Source organism: Bos indicus, chromosome 7 (genome assembly GCF_029378745.1).
Source record: "Bos indicus isolate NIAB-ARS_2022 breed Sahiwal x Tharparkar chromosome 7, NIAB-ARS_B.indTharparkar_mat_pri_1.0, whole genome shotgun sequence".
Lineage (NCBI taxonomy): Eukaryota > Metazoa > Chordata > Mammalia > Artiodactyla > Bovidae > Bos > Bos indicus.
In genome coordinates, this window is record NC_091766.1 from 34,412,722 (window position 1) to 34,418,721 (window position 6,000).

Below are 6,000 nucleotides of genomic sequence, written 5' to 3' on the forward strand. Positions count from 1 at the left end.
GATCTTTTTTGTATAGTTCTTCTGTGTATTCTTGCTTGCTGCTTCAAGATGCAAAGGAATAGGATGGGGAGACCACTTTCTCCCGCACAAATTCATCAAAAGATCATTTGAATGCTGAGCAACTTCCACAAAACAACTTCTGAACACTGGCGGAGGATATCAGGCACCCAGAAAGGCACCACATTCTCTTCAAAAGGAGGTAGGACAAAATTTAAAAGACAAAAAGAGAGACAAAAGAGTTAGGGACAGAGACCTGTCCTGGGGAGGTGTCGTGAAGGAGAAGTTTCCATACAGTAGGAAACCCTGTCACAGGTAGGTCTGTGGGGAGTTTTGGAATCTCAGAGGGCAACATAACTGGGAGAGAAAACAAAACAAAACAAAACCACAGAATGCATGCCTAACCGCAACTGCAGAAAAGAGAACTTTCCCGTGAAAGGCTCTAACCTAAAAACCTAAGGCACAGCTGGCCTGCTCACAGAACAAAGGACTGAGTGGATACCAAAGGAGAGCCAGCTGGCTGCATACCAGCCTCTCCCTGCCCAGAGGCAGAGAGGCAGGCTTGCAGCAGCCAGAGCCAGAAGGCAAGGAGGGGCTGCTACAATCTCAGTCCCAGGGAAGGCATCTTCCACCAAACTGTGAGCAGGCTCCCAGCTTCTAACCACATCATCCTGAGATCATGTATGGTTGCCATCCACCAGAAGAGTCACAGCCTGAGATCAGCTCTCCAGAGGAGACATACAGCACACCTGAGATGGAAGCCAAGTGGCCAGGACCAGGGAGGTGATTGAGATGCAGGGTCCACGTGGGACAGTGTGCTTGCCAAGCTCCTGGTCACCTGAGCTGCTCAGCCCTGGAAAGGGCACAAAAGGCATGCCTAGCTCAGAGAGACTGATCCAGAACTATGGGTCAGGGGCTCTGGGTGCAGATCTGGGTATGGCATAAGCCCTCTTGGAGGAGGTCGCCATTAACCCCATCATATAACCACCAGAACTTACAAGGACTGGGGAAATACTCTTGGAGGGCACAAACAGAACTTTGAGTACCAGGACCCAGGAGAAAGAAGCAGTGACCCTCACAGGAAACTGACCCAGACTTGCCCGTGAGTGTCCAGGAGTATCCAGGGGAGGCATGGGTCGGTGGTGGCCTGCTTCAGAGTCAGAGGCACCGAGTGCAGCAGTGTGTCCATGGGACCTTTTGAAGGAGGTCACTATTATCTTCATTACCTCCACCATCGTTTGGCCTCAGGTCAAGCAACAGGGAGAGAACACAGCCCCACCCATCAATAGAAAATTGGATTAAAGATTTACTGAACAGGGCTCCGCCCATCAGAACAAGACCCAGTTTCCCCCTCAGTCAGTGTCTCCCATCAAGAAGCTTCCACAAGCCTCTTATTCTTATCCATCAGAGGGCAGACAGAATGAAAACCACAATCACAGAAAACTAACCAAACTGATCACATGGACCACAGCCTTGTCTAGCTCAATGAAACTATGAACCATGTCTTGTAGACCCACCCAAGACGTACAGGTCACGATGTAGAGTTTTGACAAAATGTGGTCCACCGAAGAAAGGAATGGCAAACTACTTCAGTATTCTTGCCTTGAGAACCCCATGAGCAATATGAAAAGGCAAAAAGGTATGACATTGAAAGATGAACTCCCCAGGTCGTTAGGTGCCCAATATGCTAATGGAGAAGAGTGGAGAAATAACTCCAGAAAGAATGAAGAGACATGGCCAAAGCAAAAACAGCACCCAGTTGTGGATGTGATGCGTGATGGAAGTAAAGTTCAATGCTGTAAAGAGCAATATTGCATAGGAACCTGGAATGTTAGGTCTATGAACCAAGGCAAATTGAAGTGGTCAAACAGGAGATTCCAAGAGTGAACATCGACATTTTAGGAATGAGTGAACTAAAATGGACTGGAATGGGTGAATTTAACTAAGATGACCATTATATCTACTACTGTGGGCAGGAATCCCTTAGAAGAAATGGAGTAGCCATCACAGTCAACAAGAGTCCAAAATATGGTACTTGGATGCAATCTCAAAAATGACAGAATGATCTCTGTTCATTTCTAAGGCAAACCATTCTATATCACTGTAATCCAAGTCTATGCCCCGACCAGTAATGCTGAAGAAGCTGAAGTTGATCGTTCTATGAAGACTTACAGGACCTTCTATAACACCCAAAAAAGATGTCCTTTTCATTATAGGGAACTAGAACGCAAAAGTAGGAAGTCAAAAGATACCTGGAGTAACAGGCAAATTTGGCCTTGGAGTACAGAATGAAGCAGGGCAAAGGCTAATAGGGTTTTGCCAAGAAAATGCACTGGTCATAGCAAACACCCTCTTCCAACAACACATGGACAGCACCAGATGGTCAACACCGAAATCAGATTATATTCTTTGCAACCAAAGATGGAGAAGCTCTATATAGTCAGCAAAGACAAGACCGAGAGCTGACTGAGAGCCAAATTCAGACTTAAATTGAAGAAAGTAAGGAAAACCACTAGACCATTCAGGTATGCTCCTAAGTCGCTTGAGTCGTGTCCGACTCTGTGCAACTCCATAGACGGCCTCCCACCAGGCTCCCCCATCCCTGGGATTTTCCAGGCAAGAACACTGGAGTGGGTTGCCATTTCCTTCTCCAATGCATGAAAGTGAAAAGTGAAAGTGAAGTCACTTAGTCGTGTCCAACTCTTAGCGACCTCATGGACTGTAGCTTACCAGGCTGCTCTGTCTCTGGGATTTTCCAGGCAAGAGTACTGGAGTAGGGTGTCATTGCCTAAATCAAATCCCTGATTATACAGTGAAAATGACAGATTCAAGGGATTAGATCGGATAGAGTACCTGAAGAACTATGGATGGAGATTCGTGACATTGTACAGGAGGCAGTGATCAAGATCATCCCCAAGAAAAAGAAATGCAAAAAGGCAAAATGGTTGTCTGATGAGGCATTACAAATAGCTGAGAAAAGAAGAGAAGCAAAAGGCAAAGGAGAAAAGGAAAGATACACAAATTTGAATGCAGAGTTCCTAAGAACAGCAAGGAGAGATAAGAAAGCCTGCCTCAGTAATCAATGCAAAGAAATAGAGGAAAACAATAGAATGGGAAAAGACTAGAGATCTCTTCAAGAAAATTAGAGATACCAAGGGAACATTTCATGCAAAGATGAGCAAAATAAAGGACAGAAAAGGTATGGACCTAACAGAAGCAAAAGATATTAAAGAGGTGGCAAGAATAACTAAGAGGAAGGAAATGGCAACCCACTCCAGAACTCTTGCCTGGAAAATTTCATGGATGGAGGAGCCTGGTAGGCTACAGTCCATGGGGTTGCAGAGTCAGAAAAGACTGAGCAACTTCACCTTAGGGGGAAAAAAAAGCAGCCCAGAAGGTGGAGCCAAGAGCTCTGGAGAAATACTTGCAGGGGACAGGATTACTTGGTGACAGGTACCCACCTAAATTTCAGAATCCTTCTGGAGCAGAGACATCATATGACTGTTACTTCTCATCTTTTAGAATGGGAGACAGCTACTCTGTCTGTCTCACCACTGTATGTTTCACAGGCAGGAGGCCCGTAACTTGCCTCATTACTTCATGGGGCTTTAAACTGAGAAGTACTAAACTTAAGGAAACTCGGGTAAGGAGCCACATATACACCTGAACCTCATTTAGATGAGATCTTGGGAGTTCAAAAACCTAACCCTGATGCAGTAACAGGATAAAAACACTGCAGAGTTTATTGGTGGGGTGATGACTGTTTTGCATGTGGGAGGAATGTAGATTTTAAAACTTTAAAAACACATATCCTGGGCTGATAACATTGTACTGCTTAGATTCTGTTATAAAGGTCATACCTATATGCCAAGCAATCAATTGTACAGGAGTAAGGATCTCAAATGAAGTAGATGGTAACCCACTCCAGTACTCTTGCCTGGAGAATTCCATGGACAGAGGAGCATGGTGGGCTACAGTCCATGGGGTCACAACGAGTCAGACACAACTGAGTGACTAACACACACACACAAGGGTCGCAAAGAGTTAGACATGACCGAAGTGACTTAGCATGACACACGATAAGGCATTCCCACTGTGGAAAGAAACGGGTTGTAACACCAAACTGTTTCTATCACCCATCGTATTTGCAGTGAGAGAACATTAAGAAACTTTTCTTGTTCTAAGGAGTCTTGTGAAATAATGTTATACTCCAACTCTGCATTAGCTCCCTGAATTATAGACCACAGACGTTCAGGCAACAACCAAGCAAGCAGAAGGGGAAAAAAAAAGTCATGAAAAACTCCAAACATTTAGCTTTGAAAATAACTAGCAAAAGCCATACACATTTTTAAGGCTGACAGGTACATTTAAGTAATCTATATTCAATTTTTTCCAAGTACTCTGAGGATAACATTATAACCTTTCTACTGAAGTAACATCAAGCACCAAAAATATCTTTCAACAATTCAAAGAGGAATATTCCTAACACAAGACCACTCAACAAATCAGTTGTCAAAGTCCTATCTGGTATGGAAATACAGCTTTTCTTCACCAACACATACATGACTATTTCTGCTATCATGTTACCAAGCAGGGTTTAAAGGCATTTAGAAAAGTATTATCTCCTTCTTCCTTCCATGTTAGAGTCTTGCTTCACATGTATTCTTCCATACATATTTCTATGTCCCTATAATGCATACTAAAACTAAAGACTAAAAACATCTGAAACAACATAGGAAATAACACCTTTTACTTTGAAATTTTTTTCTCACCAACTTTCTTCAGATGAACTGATACAATTCTAACAATTTTTTGAGCAGAGAGAATATTCTGTTGTATGGATTACCAAAATTTATGCCACAATTTGCCCATGAATTAACATTTACATTTCTAGTTTTGCTCCACTAGATGTCTCAATAAACATCTGTATACATATATTTTTATGCATAGGTATTTTTATTGTAAAGGATAATCTCTCAAAAGATTGCTCAGTGAAAGTATGTTTTTCAGTCTTAATATATATCTACATGACTTTGTAGCAGTTTAGTTCTGCCAGCAATGTTTCACTGTGCTCACTTCCTTGCATCTTCACCAAACTGAAGCCACTGTTTTGACTTTATTCTAATTTGATGAACAGTGGTATCACACTGTTTTTTTGTTTTTTTTTTAACATTCTTTGAACTTTTCATGAGGATGAACATATTGGTGCTTGGTGTTGTTATTTTCCCATTATTTATCATTTTAGGAGCATTAAATTTTCCCTATATACTATACATATACTTCTTGTCTACCTGTTCTTTGGATTGTGGTCTCTTGCAATATAACATTTAAACTTTTTGTTTAGTAAAATATATCTTTCTGGGTTGTCAACACTGTTATAAAAAGATCACTGCCACTCTAATGTTGTATAAGCATTTTCTTTAAGTAAGAATATCTCTGTACTTTGTTCTGATCGTTGAGACCAGTTGGAGAAATTCTGCAATGGTTTTATAAAAAAAAATTTTTTTAAGGAGAAATGAATTGGGGCAAAACAAAGAGAGCCAGAAAGGATGATAGAATTGACTGTCCCATGGTTCTACATTAACACACACACACACACCCACCCACAACCCTACATTTTAGAAAATGAGGCTCACAGTGTGATTAATTCTTCTACCATTACAAAGCCTCATTCTCAGAAAGCACACATTTTAAAAAATGTAATTTGTTGTATCCACTCCATTAGTGTGGATGAAATTTTACATATATGTACATCATTTTTTACTTAAGTATACATTCCAACTACCTTTATCATTTTATTCTCACCTTTTTTGCATAATGCTTACTCATTAAGTTAAAAAGACTATAGAAAAGGAACAATAGGGAATCTGGGAAAATTATGTAATTCTTCCTACATTAACCAAATACAAATACAGAAATTCTCCTATTTAAAATGTCACATATACTGAAATCAACTAAAGTGGCATAACTATTACTTAAAACAATAGCATGCTTAAAAAAAAG